Source organism: Crocodylus siamensis, chromosome 11, assembly GCF_052110815.1.
Source record: "Crocodylus siamensis isolate JL-2025a chromosome 11, ASM5211081v1, whole genome shotgun sequence".
Classification (NCBI taxonomy): Eukaryota; Metazoa; Chordata; order Crocodylia; family Crocodylidae; genus Crocodylus; species Crocodylus siamensis.
The window spans coordinates 26,563,132-26,585,430 of NC_143405.1; the positions used below are offsets into that span (position 1 = coordinate 26,563,132).

Genomic DNA, 22,299 nt, shown 5'->3' on the forward strand with positions numbered 1-22,299 from the left:
GAGACAAGTAGTGGGCAGACTAATTCCTAGAAGGGCACTGCTTGAGAAACAAAACGTTCCCTGTTCCTTGGGTGAAACCCTTCTAGAAATCAGTCCGTCTGTGTCTCCTGTGCTTGATATGCAGCTAGGGCAAGCTGACAGGTGGCTCATTTTAGTTAAAGGTAACCCTGAAGGTCACCCCTTATCACAGTCATAGTAGCACAAATCCCTGTTCCTTCTCTGTCTGGTGCCCCACCTTAGATAGTCATTGGAGGTGCTGCATGCTTTTAGACTTGGGGGGTGAACTTGATCCAATGCCAGTAAGTGGGTGTCTTTGTCATGTAGTTTTGCAGAGTGGTGTAGATGAGATCTAGATCTGTGTACTTTCCTAGAGAGCCAAACCAGATTATTCAGAGGGGCTTGTCTGAGGCCTCTTACACAAGACCTGGTCTGAGAGCCTTTTCAGTGTTGAAAGAAAAGATAGCTGCTTGAACAGCAGATTGCCCTGTTCTGTTGCAGCAATTCTTCAGTTTCCACTATGAAAGCAGTGGCCTCCAGAAACATGAGGGAGAGCAGGACAATTCTAGGGATATTCTTACCCCAGGGTCAGAAACCTTGGGAAAGGCATAGATGTCATCTCATAGCTGGCAGAAATGCTTATGCTGCCAGCTCTTGGTTATGCATTTGACCAGAGTAGTACTAGGAGCCCCAGTCCTAAACTAGGGCCCCATCACCCTAGGCAATATACAGCACAAAACCCAAATGCAACTCCACTGACACTAATCTCTCTCTTTCTGTCTTTTGCCAAGCTTTTGAAAGCATGGAAACCCCTAGGCTGCTTGTGAGATCAAATGCAGACGAGAGGACATTGGATCTCATGGCACAGTGTCTACACAGGGGTCTGGGTGGAGGATGCAGAGCAAGCTTCTTCAGAATCTGAGAAGCAGCACTCCAGGAGGGCATCAGGAGCATCCTCTTGTCAGCTCTGTGCACTGTGGATTGAGCCATAGGAGCAGGTGGTCAGTCATGCTTAGACTGAAAGGTTGTCTATAAAGGAAGCTTTCAAAGCGTGAGCCTGTTCCAGACCATTAGATCATATGGGTACAGCCTGCTCTGCTTCATGGATTCCCCAGCAGTGCTCCCTGCTGTGGTCTCCTCCATGCCTAGAGGCTGATGTTGGGAACCATGGCCCTTTCTTGAGATTATACACAGAGTTGTTCACTCCACTGCATTTTAGCTCTAGAGTCTTCATAGGTTTTTCCCTCTCTCTGCGATGTGTATGAGTTGAGGGCTGGGAGCCAGAGGCTCCATTTTCCTTCACATTCCAGTTTGTCCCATTGGTCCCTTCTACATGAGGGTGTTCTTTTACTCTCGCTGTCTCTGTGCTGGAAAAAGTTCCAAAACCTGATCTGTGGGATTAAGAGAACTTCAATTAGGACCTAACACTGTTTCATTACTGAAATAAGAGGCCATAGGACTCTGAAAGGCAGTGCGTAAACTGGCTGACTTTTACTGAAGCAATTGCTGGCCAGGCGCCCCAAAGCCATCCTGAAGCCATTCTAAAGCATTCAAATGGCAGTGCTTTCCATTGTTGATGTCGCACATTGTTTTAAGTATGCCTAGGTATTATTTTTATTTCAAGAACAGCCTTAATCATTCCACTTTTGTTTATGTGTATACCTCATTGACACCCAAGGGTTGGGTTTTTTTGGAGTTTTTTGTTGTCGTTAGTAGGTTTTTTGTTTGGGCTTCTTTTTTTACTTTCTACAGAATTGTTTTTCCTCTTTGCTTTATTTCATGAGTTAGCACATGGGCTGTTGTCTGCTGAAGCAATAGTAGTGCAGAAGGCTATTAAGAGCACAATCCATGGAACAAGATCAGGAGAGCTTCGCCTCTGCCATTCTTCTTTCTATTACTGTGCAATTCAAGTCGTCCTTAAGCCATTACCAATGGGCATGCTCAGAAAGACGGAGGAGCTACTCAAAGCAAAATCTCGTTTATCCTGCCACTATGAAGTTCCTCAGACCATAACCCGGGAGAGCAGAAGGCAGCCAAATGAAACTGCTTGCTTCACTGTAAAGAAATTGGCACCTGTACAGATGCTCTGGTTTTCATTTGTTTGTGTTGTCAGCTTCCTGCCAGGCTCTCTTTCATGCTGAGCATGCTCAAAACAACAAGTCATTGATGTGATCCATAGGAGCTTCCATTCACCTTGGGTAACAGTGACTGATGCTCATGTCTAATGTTCTATGCAATGAAATACAAAATTGAAAAAAAACCTGTTAATATTTAATAACTTCAATGTTATGTATAAGGATTTAATTGCAAATGTGCTACTGAGAAACTGGATAGCTATCTTTATATCAAACACCTGTGTGTATGAAGTTTTCGATTAGTGGCATGTTCGACCCATCAAGGGACACTTTGCCAAAGGGTAGCCATGTAGCCTGTGACTGTCTGTCCTGTCGTAGAGCATGGCTTGCTACTTTTCTGCACGGTTCCATCTACATTTAATGCTTGCAGTTCTTAGCTTGAAGTTTCTTTTTTTTTTTCTCATGATTAATTTCCTATATTGAATGCTATTAACAGATTTTTGCACTTGTTATTAAGGATCCATCAGTCACAATGTAAAGCGCAATTCTTCCTCAGAAAGACACCAAATATTCTGCCTTCATGTAACACCCTTGAGAGGTTCCCTTGAAATCGACTTTGCTAGCCCCAAAGCACCCCCTCAGCCCACCCCACCCCACCCCCCGCCAGGCCAGAGGCCTAAACAGATGTCACAGCACGAGTGGGGAGGTGATATGAAATAGTCAGCTGGGCAGGATAGTCTAATCATTTCTGGAAGTTAGTTTTAGAGTTGTGTGCACTAAAGTGATTTAATCCCAGTGCTTGCCTTCTGTGAGAGCTGAGAATCCAAGCTCTCGTGCTGCTATCAGCTGTCAGTGCCACGGCCACTGGTGCAGTATTGCTAACATATAAAGAGCCATTGAACAACATCTGAGGCCAAGGCACTGGGAAACTAATAAGGAGAGAACTTAATGCAGTGCTGGTATAGACAAACAGAAACACCCTCTCCTGCATGGCCTCATCTGGGAGCATAGCCACATCTTTCCCTTGGTGCCTGGATGCTGGGAGCATGCTGGAACGAGCACACACAGGTGAGTGGCTCAGCCAGTGACAGTTCTGCCCCGCTCAGCTCTTTGTGACCCATCAGTAGTGAAATCACTGCATTATACAGAGTTTGCTGCACTTTCCATTCTCTAAGCCCAAGATACCCAAGTGCTGAGACCCATGTCAGCGACCTACCTATAGGTCAGAGGGACAGATTGATCTCCCTCCACTATGCAGGAGCTAGATAGGGTGGTCTCTGTGGGCCATATCATCTCAAAAGCTGCACTTCAGGCCCTGCCACACAGCTAGGCCACTCTCCATTCCCAATAAAAAGCAAGAGCAGGAGCCCACTGCTTTTCAGGGCATGAGTAATTGGAATGGGCATTGTTACCTGCACTGTGCCAAACCTGTACCATAGTTAGATGAGGTCTTGGCTACAGGTGCATCCAAGGATTTTGAGACAAAAGAGCGATTTCAGATTTACATCATATTCCCTGAGAGGTGTGCAGCCCATTACAGTTCCTCAATACAGCCTAAATCAAATGACTGCAGTGGTCCCAGTGTCGATCCCTGTGGGACCTAGCATAGGCATAACTGGGCACCTGAGCACCCTGGGCAGCAGCCATGCACAGGACAAGTCAGTGGTTGTGCTGCTGGTGATGCAGCAGTGGCAACCAGGCCAGCAGCACAGCTGCTGCTATTTTTGCACCTTTCTCCTCCCCTGAAGGTCAGTACCCAGGGCTGGTGCCATAGTCACCCCCTCTTCATTATACTCCTGGAACCTAGAACTGCTTCTCCAAGGCAGGAATAGACAAGTTTTAGAGAAGCCATTGTCACAGCAAAAAGAACAAAGCCAGAAGGGCCTTGACAGATCAGCTCCTGAGTGGAATTCCTTTCCCAGGGCCTCTTGTGCTCCATGGTCAGACCTCAGAGGTGTGGTGAAAACAGTCTGAGATGGCATCTGGGAGCATACACAACTTTAAAGCAGTTGTGCACCAGAGTATAGCTGGGCACAAGGTAGAGAGCCTGGCGTCAAGGGGGAACTGTGCGAGTCACTTACTATTTTGTCCTCTGGGACAGGGACAGTGCCAGAACCACAGTAGGTAGAGTTGTTCATTGGTTGGAGTCAGCCAACATTCACCTTGATCTCATGGAAGGCAGCTGCCAGGAATGCTGTGGGCTCTGCTTCAGCCATTTTCTGGCAGGCCCAGCAGAGAGCCATGTACTGGTAGCCAGGGACACTGAATTCTCTTCTTTACTTAAAAGGCTTCATATGAGGAGGGAAGCACAGATGGGAAAACTATCTGAGCTCCCTAGGCTCCCAGGATAAGGTGCATGTCTGTTTCTAGATTTATCACCAGCACCAAAATAACTAAGGAACAGCTGGTCTAGTGCTAAGAGCACTGCCCTCCTTGAGGCATTTGGTGCCAGCATCAGCACAGTTCTCCAGGCACAGCAGGAGCATCTTTCCTCCTCTGCCCAGAAACAGCAACTCACTGGGAGGTAGATGTTATACAGAGGGCCCCTGCCCCTCTGTGAGAGCTGTGCCTCTCCTCCCCACCTGGCTCCTGCCATTCACAAGTCTTCCAGGCTCAGAGAGTGTGCAGGGCCCTTTACCTGGCAGGTCATAAGCCTTGGCCTCTCATCAAGTTTGAGCATAGCTAGGATGGGTGCCATTAGCTAGCACAGTGCTGCCCATGATTACACAGTCAGTAAAGAGGAGGATGAGTCATGTTTGGCATCGTGGCCAGCTATATTGTAATACAGTTCTAGCATGGCCACTGGGCATGACTTCTTTCCTGCACTGACAGTGGTTACGGAGAGCAGACAGATATGTTCTACCCCACAGGGCTAATGAAGGGCAGTGCATGGGGGAATAGCCTGACAGGAGGTGAATCGAGTGCCTGTCTGCAGGGACATTGGGTGCATATACACGTCATCCTATGGTGACGTAGCAACGTGCTGCATTGCCATACAGTTCACTATGGTAACATAGCAATCACGTGGGTCTACACATGATCACCAGCTATGTTGCTATAGCAGTGCACTCCCCAGTATGGTGCGCTGCTACAGGGAGATAGCTGTGACATTTACCCATGCACCACACACACAGCAGAGTAAGCACCTGTACTGCACTGTGCTTTAGCACTATGGCAACATGTAGACGTGCCCATGTGGCTGCTCCCAGTATGTGCAGACTAATGCTCTCCAGTTCTGCTCAAAGTCAAGCCAGTTCTGAGCCAAGTGGAGGTCTCCCAGCTCTTGAGAGGGGAGTGCATTTCCCTTCCTGCCCAGGACAGCAGGGTATTTCCTAGCAGTGATACGCTTCACTCAGCAGTCCCAACCACGCAGCCCTTTCCCAGGGACCCCCGCAATGACAAGTGCATAGTTTGAGGATGCTTTTTCAGGGCTCTAGTTTGACTCCTGCCCCCTGCAGGTTTTCTCAGCTGCTCCCCCTCCATTCCTTGCATTGTAAATATTTGTACAGTGTGTAAATCTCATGTGGTACTAAGAACAAACCCAAACAATGCCCTGCAGGGCCTCATCTCACTGACCAGCACACCTGCCAACTCTCGCTTTTGTGTATAAAAAAAGAATACTAAAAAAGCCTGGTGTTTGTGGCTGGCTTGTTCAGACTTTTCCTCTACTCTTGCGAAGCGTAGCAGAATCGTGTTGAGTTGTCGTGGCTGTACACGCCCTCTCTCCGCACTGTCACCCAGTGCTTGTGTATTTGGGGTTGTTTTCTTTACTTTGGGTTTTGGAGGGGGGCAAGGGGTTCTGTAAAAAAAAAAAAAAAAAAAAAAATCAAACAAAAGAACAAGTTTACAGTTGTAAGTGCAATGACCTGAGTCCTCCCTATGACCATTGTGAACAGTGTGCGTGTCCTGCTGTGCTCTATGAGAACCTGTAGTATTCTGTGTACCACCTCATGTATTGTGAGAAGTTGCCCCTACAAGGTATTCCTGTGGGAACAGAATAAAAGGACTTGATATAAATTAGAGGCTGCCTTAGTTTGATCTCTGCCTGCCACAGACCCAAGATGCTCTTTGGGGAACAGCTGCAAGGACAGCACATGGCTAAAAGACAGGTTAGGGCTACTCCCCTCTTCTGGCATGACACAGACCCTCCTTCCTGCTTGCCAATCCCCACTTCAATGCCTTCCCAAGTGCTCAGGGAAGCTCTTCTGGTAGTACAGGCTTCACTTACCACTATGCTACATTGTCAAGACGAGATTTGCTTTCCCACAGTTCCAAGGCAGCTGCCTTGCTCCTGGTGTCAGACAAGGTTAAAGGTGGATGTGGGCTCTGTTGCTGGTAACTACTTGCCAACATTTCTCCCTGCTCTGACCCAGTAGCTCTGGCTAATGGAAACAGACAGCTCCTGCTCAGTTCTGGAGGAACTGAAGAAATCTAAGTGTGTGTGGAGTCCTTCCTTCAGAATGTCACCTAAGGAATTAATAGGGGCCGTTTCCATAGGGCTGGAGAGACCAACCACACTGCCCTGCGTCTGCAGAGACCCACCTCCCACACCAGGCACCACCTCTCTTCCCCTTTGACTTCAAGGTTTAAGTTGAAATAACACGAAAAACAGAAGACCTGCTTGCTGAATCTATCCTGCCTTCCTCAAGTAGCAGAGCCACCAGTTATCAGAGCTGCTCCTTTAGCACAAGTGGCTGAAGTGTCATAGTTTCATAGTTTGTAGGGTTGGAAGGGACCTGAGCAGATCATCAAGTCCGACCCCCTGCCATGGCAGGAAAGAGTACTGAGGTCAAACGACCCCAGCAAGGTGATTGTCTAGCCTTGTCTTAAAGACCCCCAGGGTAGGAGCCAAGTCTGTGCTCTGGGGATGAATGAATGTCCCACGTTTGCCTCAGCTAATTGCACGCAAGTCAAGACCATTAATGTGTTATAGTTGGTACCACTGGCAGGGCCATCTTGATCACATTTTGTAACGAGATGCCCAAGTGAGGAAGTCAATCAGCTGTATCCTACCCAAGGAATATATTTTACTTATAGGTTGAAAGCTCCAGGTCCATTCATTCCTGGTACCAAGTTTTGACAGCTGACCTCCAAAGTGGTGAGATATGGTGGAGGCATCACTGGAGCATGGATCTGAGCCAGCCTAGCAATGCAGTCTCCACCCACATGTCCATCGAGCACACTGACCCTCTGTTCTGACCCCACTGCCACTTGCCCATGGAACTCACCTAGCACAGCCCCTGCCCTACTACCCCTCTATATACTGCCCCTTCTAGGATGGGGAACAAACAAGTTTGTGGGCTCCTCTAGAAAGCTTCTCAGCTCCAAAACACTCCACAGTGCTTCCTGAACCCCACCCAAAGGAGTGCAAAGTGCTAGGCTCCTGGAGGGGTTATGTAGCTAACAGCTGCAGAAACTGAGGTAAGCCTGGAGGAAGATCTCAAGAGTGGCAGACTTGGACCCCAGGTGTCTCACCCGTGCATCACTCACAAACAATCGATCCACCCTTGAGGCACCCCTGGTAGGATTTCTGCATGACCTTGCACACAGCTATGCATTACCCCTAGAATTTGGGGGGAAGGGGGTGAATACTGAACACCATCTAAGCCCTCTGAGGAAAGGTCAGGTGTCCTGGGTCTCAGTCTGTCACCTGCAGTATGACACCAATCCTTGCTTTATGCAGCCCCTGCCTTGCGGACTATGCGTAGCCTCTGTTCAGAGCACAGGGTGTCAGCTTGGCTGGGGTAGGAAGAGTCCTGGACATGAGACCTGGCCTCTATCCAGGCATAATAAGCCTGACTTATCAGCTGCCCATGATAAGAGGCCAAAAGATGAGATATGGTCCTTGGCCCCAAGGCAGTGGGGATGGAATATAGGGCTGAACCAGGTGCTGTACTTCATCAGTGCAGGTGTCATCATCATCCAGTTCCAAGCCTCTATCTTGTACGGTTCGAGGCCATATTGCTTTGCTGTACAGAAGTGGCACCCAATCTTCTGTCCCAGTGAGCTGAATGAGTGGTGCAGGATCAGTCCACAGCCCAGATCCTGAGCAGGGTTGGGGCTTGCTGTTGGTCCACAGGTGCAATGCAGCATGTGAGCCTGACACTAAGTGCCCAGATCTGGTCATGTACTGGCCCAGCCCCACACTCCTGGATCTGGCCATCCACTGGTGTGACCTGGTATGCAGGGTCACATTATATGGCCTACAGTTGTCCCCATGGGTCCATAAACTTGGCAGCTGGGGAGCAACAATTAATGCTGCCACAGTACTCCCTTGCCACTAAATTATCAACCCCACAGGCCAAATGACATGGCTCTGTGGGCTGGATCTGGCCCATGGGATGGGGGATGAGTACCCCTGCTGTACAGCCCCAGCCAGGACCCTGATCACAGCAGAGGGAGCCCTGGATCAGGTGGTTCCTGCCACGCATCTGCACTCACAAGCTTTATAAGAAGGAACTTATATAAATGAGGGATTTGGAGCTAGATTCCAAAGGGACCATTAAGCATCTGAATGCCTCCAGGGGCATTTCAGTTCAATGTTAGGTGCTACTAACCCTGCAAATTTATACGCTCCCCTGGTGCCCATGCTTTCACTGTTGAACATTTCCAGAACCAGTAGAAACCTGGCAGTACTGGACTACTCGGCATGCAGCTCACATGTAAACACTGGGATACACAAATAGGTATTACCCTCATACCCTAAGCCATTTGGCATGTCTAACCACCACAAAACACAGCTGAAGGAAGACCTACAATCACCCAGCAGTTAGAGCACTGCTTTGGATGGCAGAAGTACAGGTAAAAACCCCTTCACTGCCTGAAGGAATTTGAACTTGTATCTCCCATTGAGCCAAAGGGTGGTGGTGAGGACGCTTTCACTCCCTCCTGCTGACACTGTGCCACTTTGTATATCACAGATATAGGAGCTGGGAACAGAGCCCTGGGTGACTGCCCTATTGACTAGACTCTAGTTAGAGTATGTTTGTGCTGCTTCCCCACTGCCATTGAGGACACTCTGAAGTGTGCCCTTGCCCCCCCACACCATACACACTAATCCTGAAAATGAGGGGGGTAGGAGGAGCTGCCCCAGCTCTGCAGGCAGCTGTCTACAACTCTGCACAGACTGAGACCCCTCCAGATCCCCGTGAGGCAGGGAGAACTGTCCTGATCTCCACATGGCTGGGAGGCAGCTGCTCAGCATCTGGGACAGCTCTCTCTGCCTGGTCTCAGTCTGTCACTTACAGTATTGCACCAGTCCTTGCTTTACTCAGCCCCTGACTTGTGGACTATGCAGCATAGGGTGCCAACTTGGTTGGGTAAAGGGAAGTCCTGGACATGAGACCTGGCCTCTATCCAGGCATAACTAGCCTGACTTATCAGCTGCCCATGATAAGAGGCCAAAAGATGAGAGGTGTTCCTTGGCCCCAAGGCAGTGCGGATGGAGTATAGGGCTGAACTGGCTGCTGCATTTCATCAATACAGATATCATCATCCAGTTGCTGATCTCCCAGGTGCCTGGCAGGCAGTGTCCCACAAAACTGGGACAGTTCTCCCCACCCACTGTGGCCCCCTGCTACCTAGGCGGACAGGGAGCAATTCGCTCCTGGTCAGCATCTACATGTGCACTTTGGCACATTTGTTTAATCCACCAAAATCTAGTACTAGAAAATGACATATTAGACTAATCTACTGTGCAGTAATTGCTGCATATATGTAATGGTGACACTTTACTGCATATTAGATTAATGCACTGTAAAGCAACTCATGTAGATGCACCCACTAATCTACTCTTGCTCAGTGCTCCCTCACATGAGGCCTCTGAATTGCTCTCTGGAAGCACCTAAATTTCCCCAATAATTGTTTCTTTGACTTGCTATCATTAAGTCAAGTACCTAATTTTAGGCATTGTGACACCTAAGCTCCCTAAGAACTTGTCCTAGCCACACCAAGTGTATTCTGACCACCCACAGCACACTCCAAAACCAGAGTTTGATCGTTTTCAGGAAATGTTGGCCCTTAATCTTCTGGCAGTATACACAACTGCAAGTATGTTAACTGAGGAGAGAGACACTCCCATCCCTCATAATCAAATAACTGAAAGATTAACAATTCTGTAGCAATTCCAGATCAACATTCCTGATGAATGCTGATATATATCTTTGTCAAAGATGTGGGTTGCTAGATTAAACAAAATAATAGCTGACATCAGTCACTAAGCATGTGGGATTCTTTCAGAAATGTTAGGGAGTTGATAATACAAGATTACTGACGGAATGAACAGCTTTTCATCATCATGCAAATAAATCATCTGCCCATGCAGAAGCATCTGACAGCATTGGAGGGCAGGGCCTGCTTGGTTTTTTATGAAGATATAGTTTTGAGGAGCTCTTTGTTAGATTTGCTGTGATTATGTCATGTGATTATAAATGGACTTACTTCTCAATCTTTCAGGCTTTAGAGTAGAAGAATATGGGACATCACATGTCACCCATTATAAAGATAGGGGGTCAGTCCAAGGGAATTAGGATGGATGGGTCAGGGAGTTACCGGAGTGGAAGGCAAAGTCAAGCCAGATACCAGTCCTAGCCCAGGAGAACAAGCTGAAGGTCAAGACAAGGCCATAGTCAAAGCAAACAGTTGATCCAGGTCAAGAACAATCATGAACAGGAGCAACCAAGAGCAAGCAGGAGTGTCCAAGCCAGAGATTCAGAGCAGGGAATCTGGTTTAGGAGTTTCAAGTAGCCAGAAACAGAGCAAAACAGTCCACTGTCCAGACAGCTCACTGCTGTCTAGTCTGAGCTTATATAGCCAGTGTGGGCAGGGCCCTCTTCCTGAGGAATGACTCAGCCCAATTCCCCATTTACACTCAGCTAGAGCCTGGGACTAGATCTGCCTCAGCTGGATCTCCGCTCACTCTTGCTCTTTAATAAAGCCCTTGAACCACTGACAACACAGGTTGGGCAATTATGAGGTATAAAATCAGAAATACATGAGGCTAAAGCGTTATCCTATACAATAACATAGATTTCAGGGTTGGAAGGGCCCTATTAGATCATCGAGTCTGACCCCCTGCTCTGGGCAGCAAAGAGTGCTGGGATCAGATGACCCCTGCCATGTGTTTGTCCAATCTCCTCTTAAATACCTCCAAGGAAGAAAACAGAACTACCTCCTTTGGAAGCATATTCCATATTTTGGCAACCCGCACTGGAAAGAATTTGTTCCTGATGCCCAATCTAAATTTGCTCTCCTTCAGTTTGTGGCCTTTGTTTCTAGTTCATAGATTCGTAGATGCTAGGGTCGGAAGGGACCTCAACAGATCATCGAGTCCGACCCCCTGCATAAGCAGGAAAGAGTGCTGGGCCTACATTACCCCAGCTAGATACTCATCCAGCCTTCGCTTGAAGACCCCCAGGGTAGGGGAGAGCACCACCTCCCTTGGGAGCCCGTTCCAGACCTTGGCCACTCGAACTGTGAAGAAGTTCCTCCTAATATCCAATCTAAATCTGCTCTCTTCTAGCTTGTGGCCATTATTTCTTGTAACCCCCGGGGGCGCCTTGGTGAATAAATACTCACCAATTCCCTTCTGTGCCCCCCTGATGAACTTATAGGCAGCCACCAGGTCACCTCTCAACCTTCTCTTGCAGAGGCTGAAAAGGTCCAGTTTCTCTAGTCTCTCCTCGTAGGGCTTGGCCTGCAGGCCCTTAACCATACGAGTGGCCCTTCTCTGGACCCTCTCCAGATTATCCGCATCCTTCGTGAAATGTGGCGCCCAGAATTGCACACAGTACTCCAGCTGCGGTCTGACCAGCGCCCAATAGAGGGGAAGTATCACCTCCTTGGACCTATTTGTCATGCATCTGCTGATGCACGATAAAGTGCCATTGGCTTTTCTGATGGTTTCGTCACACTGCCGACTCATGTTCATCTTGGAGTTCACTAGGACTCCAAGATCCCTTTCCACTTCCGTGCCACCCAGCAGGTCATTTCCTAGGCTGTAGGTGTGCTGGACATTTTTCCTCCCTAGATGCAGCACTTTGCATTTCTCCTTGTTGAACTGCATTCTGTTGTTTTCTGCCCACTTGTCTAACCTGTCCAGGTCTGCTTGCAGCTGCTCCCTGCCCTCTGGCATGTCCACTTCGCCCCATAGCTTAGTGTCATCTGCAAACTTGGACAGAGTACATTTCACTCCCTCATCCAAGTCGCTGATGAAGACATTAAAGAGTATCGGTCCAAGGACCGAGCCCTGCGGGACCCCACTGCCCACACCCTTCCAGGTCGAAACCAACCCATCCACCACGACTCTCTGGGTGCGACCCTCCAGCCAATTCTCCACCCACCAGACTATGCAGTCATCCAAGTCACAGCCCCTTAACTTGTTCACCAGTATGGGGTGGGATACCGTATCAAAGGCCTTCCTGAAGTCCAAGTATACGACATCCACCCCTCCTCCTGCGTCGAGGCGATACCCCAGTGGGCACCCTGGTAAACACTGTATCCTTTATTTCCTGCTGTCCCCCCCCCCAATGAGTTTGTAGATGGCCACAAGATAACCTCTCAGCCTTCTCTTGTGAAGGCTGAAGAGATTCAGGTCCTTCAATGGGTCCTCATAGGATTTTTTCTGTAGGCCTTTAACCAGACAGGTGGCCCTCTTCTGAACTCTTTTCAGATGATCTACATCCCTCTTGAAGTATGGTGCCCAAAACTGGATGCAGGACTCCAGCTACGGCCTGACCAATGCTGCATGGAGAGGAAGTATCATCTTCCTAGACCTGTTTGTGATGCACCTACTTATGCAAGAAAGAGTGGAGTTAGCTTTACTTATTACTTCATCACATTGGCGACTCATGTTCATTTGGGGCCGGCTTTGGTACGTGGCCTGTTGCATATCAGCTTGGACAGAGGAGGGTCCCCACATGAGCTGATTTGCCTCAGGCCGGCTCTGGTACAGGGCCTGGGGCATATCAGTTCATGCAGGGACCTGCCGCCCTGATCCCAGGGTGGGGGGGGGCCCCGCACAAGCTCATGTACCCTAGGCCCTGTACTGGAGCTGGCTCGAGGAGGGTGTGGGACCCAAGGCAAATCAGCTCATGTGGGGACCCTCCTCCACCACAGGAGTGGGGTGGCAGGTCCCCGCATGAGTTGATATGCCCTAGTCCCCATACCAGAGCCGGCCCAAGGAGGGTGTGGGGCCCCCCAGCAAATCAGCTCATGCAGGGACCCACCACCGCCTCAATCCCAGGTAGGGACAGGTCCCTGCACGAGCTGATTTGCTCTGGGCCCATCTTCTGCTGTGCCTAGTCAGTACCACCAGCCTCCTGCCATCTGGGAGGCAGATCAGGGGCCTGCACCCCCGGGAGCAGTCCGGCACAGCCCCTGCAGCCCTCCCAGCGGTGTGGGTGGCCCCAATCTGCCTGCAAGATGACAGAAGGCTGGTGCTGCTGGCTGGGCGCAGCCCATGCCAGGAAAAATCGCTGCTCCCTCTGGCCCCAGCCAGCAGCAGCAGCCTCCTGTCATCTAGCAGACATATCAGGGCTACCTGCACCCTTGGGAGGGCTGCAGGGGCTGTGCCGGACTGCTCCTCAGGGTGTGGACCCCTGATCTGCCTTCCAAATGAGAGGAAGCTGGTGCTGCTGGCTGGGGCCAGCAGCAGCACCAATCTTCCTGGCGTTGGGTGAGCAAAATGTCGAAACAGCATCAAAACAGCAAAACAGTTTTGACAAAACAAAATGAAACAGTGCTTTTGAAAAGAAACAAAACTTAAACAAAACGCTGTTCCATCAAAACGGAACTCGAAGTGGAACAATGCTGTTGCGCACAGCCCTAATAGTTACCTGGTTCCTCCTTCCTCCCCTTCTTGAAAATAGGGACCACGCTGGCCCTTTTCCAGTCCTCTGGGACCTGTCCTGAGCACCCCAAGTGCTCAAACTGTCACGCCAGTGGTTCCGCTATGAATCTAACTAATTCCCTAAGTACCCTAGAAAGATCATCAGGGCCTGTTGACTTAGGTACGTACATCCAACCCCTCCAAGTGCCCTTTTACTAGGTCAGCGCTAACAGTTGGTGGGTTGGTATTTATCTCGTGCTTACCTAAAGTCTCATTGAGATGCATGCTTGTATCCACATCCGGGAACACAGATGCAAAGACATCATTTGGGAGCTCCACTTCAGCCATCCTATCCGTTACCAGTTTCATAGTTTCATAGTAGCTAGAGTCGGAAGGGACCTAGGTAGATCATCTAGTCCGACCCCCTGCCTTAGCAGGAAAGAGCACCGGGGTCAGATGACCCCGGCAAGGTGCTCATCTAAAGGTGCTCATCTAAGTTGCTCTAGTCCATCTTGAAACTATGTTATCCTGTGCTTTCTTTTTGCTTCCTATGTATTTAAAGAATGACTTTTTGTTATCCTTAACTTTTGCTGCCAGCCTAAGCGCCATTTCTGCTTTGGCCCTCCTCACTGCTTCCCTGCAAGCTCGAGCCAAGCAGGTATACTGCTCCCTGGTGGCTGCCCCCTGCTTCCACAGCATGTAGGCTTCTCTTTTCCCCTCCAGGGTCTCCTGGATTTCCCTGCTCAACCAAGAGGGTTTCTTTCCTCTTTTGCCCCTGTTTGTGTGCTGGGATGGTCCCTTTCTGTGCCTGGAAGATCAGTCCCTTGAGAAATGCCCACCCTTCCTGGACTCCCATCTCTCTGATGCTTTCGCCCGTCAGTCCCTCCCTCACTAATCTCCTGAACTTGTTGAAGTTGGCCTTCCTGAAGTCTAGCACTTCAGCCCTACTAGTTATCTTCCCCACCTTTCGCCAGATAATGAACTCTATCAATAGGTGATCACTATCCCCTAGCTTACCTTGTACCTGCAGATCCCCCACCAAGTCATCCCCTGTGGCCAGCACCAAGTCTAGTAAGGCATTTCCCCTAGTGGGAACATTTACCTCCTGTGTTAGGTGAAGGTCCCATAAGCAGATTAAAAACTTAACGTGAATGGGCAGATCTGGCTGCCTGTTCCTCCCAGCAGATGTCTGGGAAATGTAGGCCACCCAGGATAACCAGGTCCTTTGAGCACACCGCCTCTGAGAGCCGTCTTGAAAATTTTAGGTCTAACTCGTCCCTCTGGTGTGGGTCTGTAATAGACCCCCACTACCAAGTCCCCTTCTCCCCAATCCCCCTGTAATCTGACCCATAGTACCTCAATTTGTCCTTTTCCTAGGCCCTACTTAAATACAGAAGATATATATTGCTCCTTGGCATAGAAAGCAACAACACTCCCTCCCCCCCACCACCACACACTTTTCCCCTCCACTCTATCCTACCCTGTCTGTACAGCCTGTAGCCCTCAATGCCCACTGCCCAGTTGTGGGTAGGGTCCCACCAGGTTTCTATTAGTCCAACCAGGTTGAATTCTTTGTTTGCAAGCAGAAGTGCAAGTTCCTCCTGCTTGTTCCCCATTCTCCTAGCATGAATATAGAGACATCTAAGCCCCACAATACGTTCCCTTAGTACTTCCCCATTCTGATGCTTAGTTGGGTCCTTGGTACTTACCTGGACTGTTCTAACACCTGGCTCATGGTTCGTCATTCCTGGCCTCACCCTGTCATCAACATCCTCGTCCCCCAACGAACCTAATTTAAAGCCCTGCGTAGGAGATCAGCCAACCTGTAAGAAAACAGACTCTTACCTCTTGGAGAAAGCTGTAGCCCATCTCATCCAAACAAGGCCCTATCCTGGAAGTACAAGTTGTGGTCAAGAAATCCAAACCCCGCATGATGGCACCAATTCCAAACCTGCAAGTTGACCTCTCTAACACAGTTGCTGTGGTGCCGTCCACAACCGCTGACCAGGAGGATGGCTGAGAAGACCACCTGTGCCCCAAAACCTCTGATCCTGGCTCACGGTGCCACTCATGACCCTGCCTGGACTACAATGGGCTGCATCATTCGTTCCCACGCGGATGAGGACCATGGGATAGTAGTCAGAGACCCTAATCAGGTTTGGGATCCTCGTTGTGACGTCTCAAATCCAGGCTCCGGGCAGGCAGCATACGTCCTGCACTGCGGGATCTGCGCAGATGGCTCCCTCCATTCCTCTCAGGAGGGAGTCACCCACCATGATGACCCATTGTCTTCTCCTCCGGCTGCATGGATGTCCCACAGCTTGCTTGGTGGTGGGTGTGGCCTCCACTGCTGTGCTCTCTGCCAGTGATGCCAGGGGCTCATATCTGTTCTCCAGCTGCACTGCGGGAGTCACCCCGGCAGTGCGATGTCTAGCCCTGGAGGTGGCTGTCTGCCATCCAGACGCGTCAATTCCCTCCTGTGACTCCTTCCCTTCAGGTGTGTGGTCCTGCAGAGAAAGGAAGTATCCATCAATCCCCTCCTCAGTCACCCTGATCCCCTGCAGCCTGCTCACCTCTTCCTGGAGTTCCCTCACCTGTCCCTCCACGGCCTCAAGCTTGGCACACATGGGACAGGCGAGGGGACTCCTGGGCCATTGACCACCCCTGGTGCCTAGAGCCCCCACCAAGCAGCTCCCACAGACACGGGGCCAGGTACTGCTGACCCATCCAAAGGCCCCATCTTGGTAGAAGCCTCACAGGAGGTCCATTCATAAACCTACTTCTTTTTATAACTGAATCTAGTGTGTGCAATGACTATGCAGTTGTCCATATATGTCAAGACACAGAATTCCTCTGGGCACATAAATGCCAAAAATAGCTATTTAGACAACCAGAAAGCAATAGCATGCTTACCCAAGCAGTGGGAGACCTAGGATCTAGGCCTTAGCTTGAGGGAGTTTTAATTAACATTGTCTACATTCTAGGTGAATGCTCTTACCACCAGAATGGGATGGGAACATTTTTGACCCCTTCCATTAAAGTAAAACTACTGTATAGCAAAAAAACAAGCAAAAAAAAACAAAAACAGAATTCATGGCAGCAGGAGAGCTCTCAAGAGGGAGACCTGAATGGCTCATTAGGGGTAAAAGCACTTTGCTGGTAGTGGGAAATTGTGGGCTCCAGTCTCTGCCCTGAGGATGATTTGGGGTATTTTTATGACTGTTTAACTGGAAAAACATTAACAGATCTGGGAGCAGAGTCCACCATTTTTCCCCTCCTGCAACTGTGCTTAGTGCTGAACTCAATGCTGTCAATTATGTGGTAGGCAGGACCTGATTGCACCTGTCAAACTGGGCCCCTAAGTAAAGTTAAGTGTCACAAGCCCTAGTTTCTTGATCCACCCATTGCTCAGGTGGGAGCTTTGCGCCTCTGCTCAGACTGTGACAGCCCTGAGCACGAACAGAAGCAAAACTGAAGGCATATAAGGGCTTTCCAGAAAATACAGGAAGGTTCCTAGTGAGTTTAGGCATCTCCATGGTTAGGAGACAATTGACCAGGGTATTTTAGATCATAGTTTTAGACTTAAGCACTTGCAACCTACCTAAGTCTAGGTTTAGACACCTAAATCTTTATTTGGATGTGGCCCTTAGGCATGCCTGCAGCTCTCTAGCATTTGGAGGTAGCACCCCTTCCCCTCCCCACTAATATTATCCAGTATAAGATCTGCTTCAACTTACACCTCTGATTAATTCACCTCACCTGTTGTATATTTTGGGGCTCATCTAAATTATTCAAATCTGGAGCTATTCATAGCAATACATGCTGGCACTGTCAGGAAACAGGTGGCATTTGGTCCATATGCTACGGGCTGCCCTAAATACATTCAGTTCCATATCAGTACTTGTTAACATTGTACTTAACAGAGAACATGCTGTTTTGGAGTTGGTAGAGATCACATGATTTCAAAAAGCCATGATCGTAGAGAGCCCTGGCAGTGGCTAAAAGCCTTGTTTGTCAGTACTGGAAATCAGGATTGAAGACGCATGGCAATGTAAAAAGTCTGCTCCATAACAACAAATATTCAGACTGACACTTGGGCACACTACAGGAGTAGTGGCACTGTGATCAGTTTACAAGTCCCCTTCCTTCTCCTGCTCGTTATTCTTTCTACTACATTCTTCTGTCACCTTTCATTACCTGCTACTTTCTGTAGATATCATGCTCTGTGTAATAGTTAACATGAATGATGGCCTCCATCACTGTTTGGCAACTTCCACTGTTACAGTAAAAATAGCATGCTTGTTCTGTTGGGCAGATAGGAAGCTACAGCAGTGACGGATGCAAAACCTCCTGCAGAATGAAATGCTCCATACAGCTCCCCAAACCTCTGCAGTCCCAGGTCCTTCCTGACTCACTGGTTCACTTCCTTTTTCACAAAAGATCTGGATGCCACTAATTAGCTATGAGACACAAATCCTGGTATAAGTGAGGCAAAGCCCCCAGCCAAACACTAGGGAAGGACAAAGAATTGTGCTGAGAAACATCTCCTTGTCAAGAGTCAATTTCTGCATGGAAACTGCTCCTTTCCCCATTCTTTTGCCCCTTGGAACTCAGGCCAGGCTACCACTGGCAGTGCTGTACTACCAGCTCTGCAGGATAGGATACACCAAACAGGGGTGGGGGTAGGAGCTGATGCTCACCCTACTGAGAGATGCTTTGCTGTGGGAGAAGAGAAAGAAACAAGAGGCCTTGGCCATAGAGTGAAACCCAACTACACTCTGCTTTCTCATGCTGCAGTTCTCTGACTCCTGATGCTGATTCCAGTTCACATGAAACTCCTGCTCCTGCATGCCCACCCTACTACTTGCTGTTTGTCACCATCCCTAGCTGGTGCTCCTTCCTGTGCACCCCACACGGATGCAGCTCCCACTCAATGCCTGCATGGCCATCTGTCTTCTGCGTTGCCACCACGTAAAGTGACTGGCACTTGGCTCTAATTAGAAACATAGAGGCGGTAAGGAAATGCCAAATTAGCATGTGCCATTCTTTGTTATGCTGACTGCAAGCATAAGATAGCAACTCCTCACTCAGCTTCAGACAGGATGCCTCCCAGCCCCTGACCTCAGCCTGAAATACTGTTGCCTGTAATCACAGAGGGGAGCATCTTCAGCTTATCACCTTGGGACACCTCAGTCATGAGTAAACTGGGATGAATGAAGCTGCCTTCTGCTACATACCCAGTTAATTCAAACTTAAAGCAAGTCCGAGCGCCTCCTACAGCCCCCACTGCTGCTGCACAGCTTTCACGTAGGAGTCGTGCCTCGAGTGCTATTCCCAGCTCAGTACTGGCGCAGGGACAGCCAGTCCCACACAAGCACTTGGCTGTGCCATGTGAGACGCCCACTGCGTACCATGACTTGCAGACAACCTGTTTGCAGGAGCCCCACAGAAGCAGCTTTGTGCTGGTAGCTGGCCCCATGCCCCATGATAGCAAAACAGGACAGAGGCACCATTGTGTGCCTACGAAGCCCATGTTCCCATCAGGCACCACTGCCTCACCTGGAATTAGCACAAATCCCCATTCACCCCCTCAGGAGGAAGTCATATGGTGAGAGGGGAGACCGGCTGATCTGAGAAGACCATTTTCCTTGGCATTTTCTAAGTCCAGCTCCTCCCCCAGCCAAGGATAGCTGGGCAGCCTCACTTCCTGGTCCAGCTACTAGCAACAGTAGCTTAGTGCAGGAAAGGCAGGAAGCAAGCAACCTTTTCTCCAGCATGACAAACTACACAACCCAGCAAGCTGCCCTAAGCAGAGGGGAGACAAAGAGGTCAGTTCTCAAGTAGGAAGCTGGGAGCAGGACTTCCATTCCGAATCTTAATCTGTCCCTAAATTCATAATAGTTGGGCCACAGCAAGCAGTAAGGAAATAGTGTGGGAGTCAAAACTGAATGGGACAGCACAGACACAAGAGCAGAGCTGGGCAGTAATTTTCCATCAAGACGGTTGTTTTACTTGACAGGAAAAACACCAGTTGTATGTTTTCTTGTGGATAAAAAGAAGTTTTAATGGATAGAAAGTAGTTTCTATTCTATTTTCCATTGGGAAAAATCAAATCCACATTTCAGGTCCATATTAGTCTGCATCCATGTTCTGTCTAATGCTTCATGAGTCTTGACCTGTGATCCCTGTATCACTTCACTTCATTTTGGATTGCAACTTACCTTTTCTGTCCTTGGCCTCACAGCAACTCCAGTGAGTTCAGACTCCTATTAGTGACTTACCCTTTCAGGCAATGAAGCAACCAGCAAGGAACTGCAGAATCATAGGACAGCCTTTTTAAAATAGGCCAGCACTTGTCAGCCAACCAGAACACAGCATATGAGATCTTTAACCTTACAGGAAAGCCAAACCTAACTCAGAGTCTCCAGGTGCCTACACATGTGCTCCAACATGTTCGAATTAGAATGCTCTGGTATTGCCAAAGCATCGTGTTTATAAACCCACACGGGTCTAAAAATGGCCACTGGGGCACTTTAACTAAAGCTTGTCGAATGAGCTTTAGTTAAAAGTGTCTCACAGTCATTTTTAAACATGCAGAGGCTTAATACACAAGACACCGCAGACTTTTAATTAGAGCAGCTCTCTGGAAACCACTCTAATTAAAACACGCCCCCACCCAGCACATGTCTAGGCAGCCCGTCAGCTTTCCTATAAGCCCAGGATGCCATCTCTGTCTGAATCTGTGCTCTGAAATTGGTCTCTTGAATATGAATGAGCCCAGTCAAGGGGATACAGGTGAAAGGAGACAGGCATCACCCTGCTCCAAGGCAGAGTGTCAGACTGAACTCTGGCAAACCTGGCACATGTTGGAAAGATGCCAACTTCACGTGGCTCTACTAGTACATCTCTGCCATACCCTGACTTTTCCTTACTATACAAGGCACAAAGGTGGCGCTTGAGAGCTTCTCTCAAGGGTAGCTCTGTTGCCCTGGATCTCACAAGAAAGAGTGGTGTGGTGCTCCTCCAGATTCAGGAAAGGAAATGCAGGAAGTACATGCAGGTGACTGGAACACCAAAGAGCAACTGCCCTGAACTGTTCACACCACCAACTCACATTGTAAACACAGCCAGACCCATTTCTTGTGCTGTGGTTCAGCAGGCCTAAAACCAACAAGAAACTTTAAGCTCCCCTCAGCCATGCAGGCCACTGAGGACACAACAGCAGATTCCAGGAGACAACCAAGGTGAAAACAGGAGTGCGAGTGGGGGTTAAAGGTTGATAACAAGCACTCCAAGGGGAGGGGATGGGGAATGACACTGAGCAGAGCAAGCTGGCCAGTGCCCACTGGCCCTCAAATGAGCCCTAGGAAACACTGGACAGCACCCAGTAAAACTACTCACAGATGTGAACAGATAAAGGACAGGAAAAGAGCACTCCCCCACCCCCTTCCCCAAGGCACATGGGGTCCTCCCAACCACAGAATCCTTTCTGGTCAGAGACATACAGCCAACTTAGTCAGGGCCAGGAAGAAGCTGACCAGGAGGTCTTGGGACTCTGTCACCATCTGGAGGGATCAGGAAAGGGAAGCAAGGTGTCTCTCTTTAGGGGCGCTAACAGAAGTGATCGTCAGGCAATTGGCCCCTTGAAGCTTATACAGCCATACCCTAACAGAAGAGCATGGCTGCAGAGTGCTTTAAAAAGCCTGATTGTGCAACAAACTGAACCCTCATTACATGGGGGTTCCAACCCACCCACCCCAGCCTCCATCTCAGACTGGGCAAACCCCCACTCAGGCTCCCCCCCGCCCCATTCTGTTGGGGAGGCGAGGCGAGGGGGCTTGGGTAGAGCAGCTGCAGACCCAGCAAAGTGGAGCTCGGTCCCCAACGCTGGGCCCAACAGCGAGCACGAGCTGGGTGCGGCGGCCGCGGGCTCCGGCGGCAGGAGGGCTCCGGCCGCCCCCCGCTGAGCTGCGTCTCGCCGCGGGCCCCGTGCGAGGGAGGCGCGGGGCCGGGCAGGAGCAGCCTGAGCGGCCCGTGAGGGAGGCTCAGAGCCCGGCCCGGAGGAGGGAGCGGGAGGGCAGCGGAGGGGGCCGGTAACGGGCGAGGCCGAAGGGCGATTCCCGGGAGGCCGCAGAGCGACTTGTCCCCGTGGCCGAAGAGGCTTGGATGAGGCGCAGCGGCCGCAAGCTGCACTGAGGGGCGAGGAGACAGGAGGTGAAGGGAGCTTTCCGGCCGGGGCCCCTGCCCAAAGCCAGCGCGTGCCCGGGGTGGTTTTTGTGTAGCGGAGGCCAAATCAGCCAGAGCTTATTCCAAGTCCGAGTGTCCGGAACCACGCGGCCCCGGAGCAAACGCACAACACCCGCCCCGCCCCGCCTCCGCCCCCGCCGGAAGTGCGACAGC

General features: G+C 49.8%; 1 protein-coding gene and 1 long non-coding RNA gene across 2 annotated transcripts in view; one reads left to right on the top strand and one right to left on the bottom strand.

Annotated features, from left to right (window-relative positions):
• BSN (bassoon presynaptic cytomatrix protein) overlaps positions 1-5,628 on the top strand; it is a 515,952-nt gene extending 510,324 nt beyond the window's left edge. Inside the window, exon 12 of the mRNA XM_090022461.1 lies at positions 789-5,628. The gene's annotated coding sequence lies outside the window, so the exon portion shown is untranslated. The remainder of the gene's footprint in view (positions 1-788) is intronic.
• A 142-nt stretch (positions 5,629-5,770) lies between these two features.
• On the bottom strand, positions 5,771-22,233 carry LOC149855638 (uncharacterized). The gene is made up of 2 exons (XR_016438532.1): positions 15,745-22,233; positions 5,771-5,871 (listed from the first exon to the last, which is right to left on the bottom strand). It is a non-coding gene; the product is annotated as an uncharacterized LOC149855638 (long non-coding RNA).
• Between the last annotated feature and the right edge of the window lie 66 nt (positions 22,234-22,299).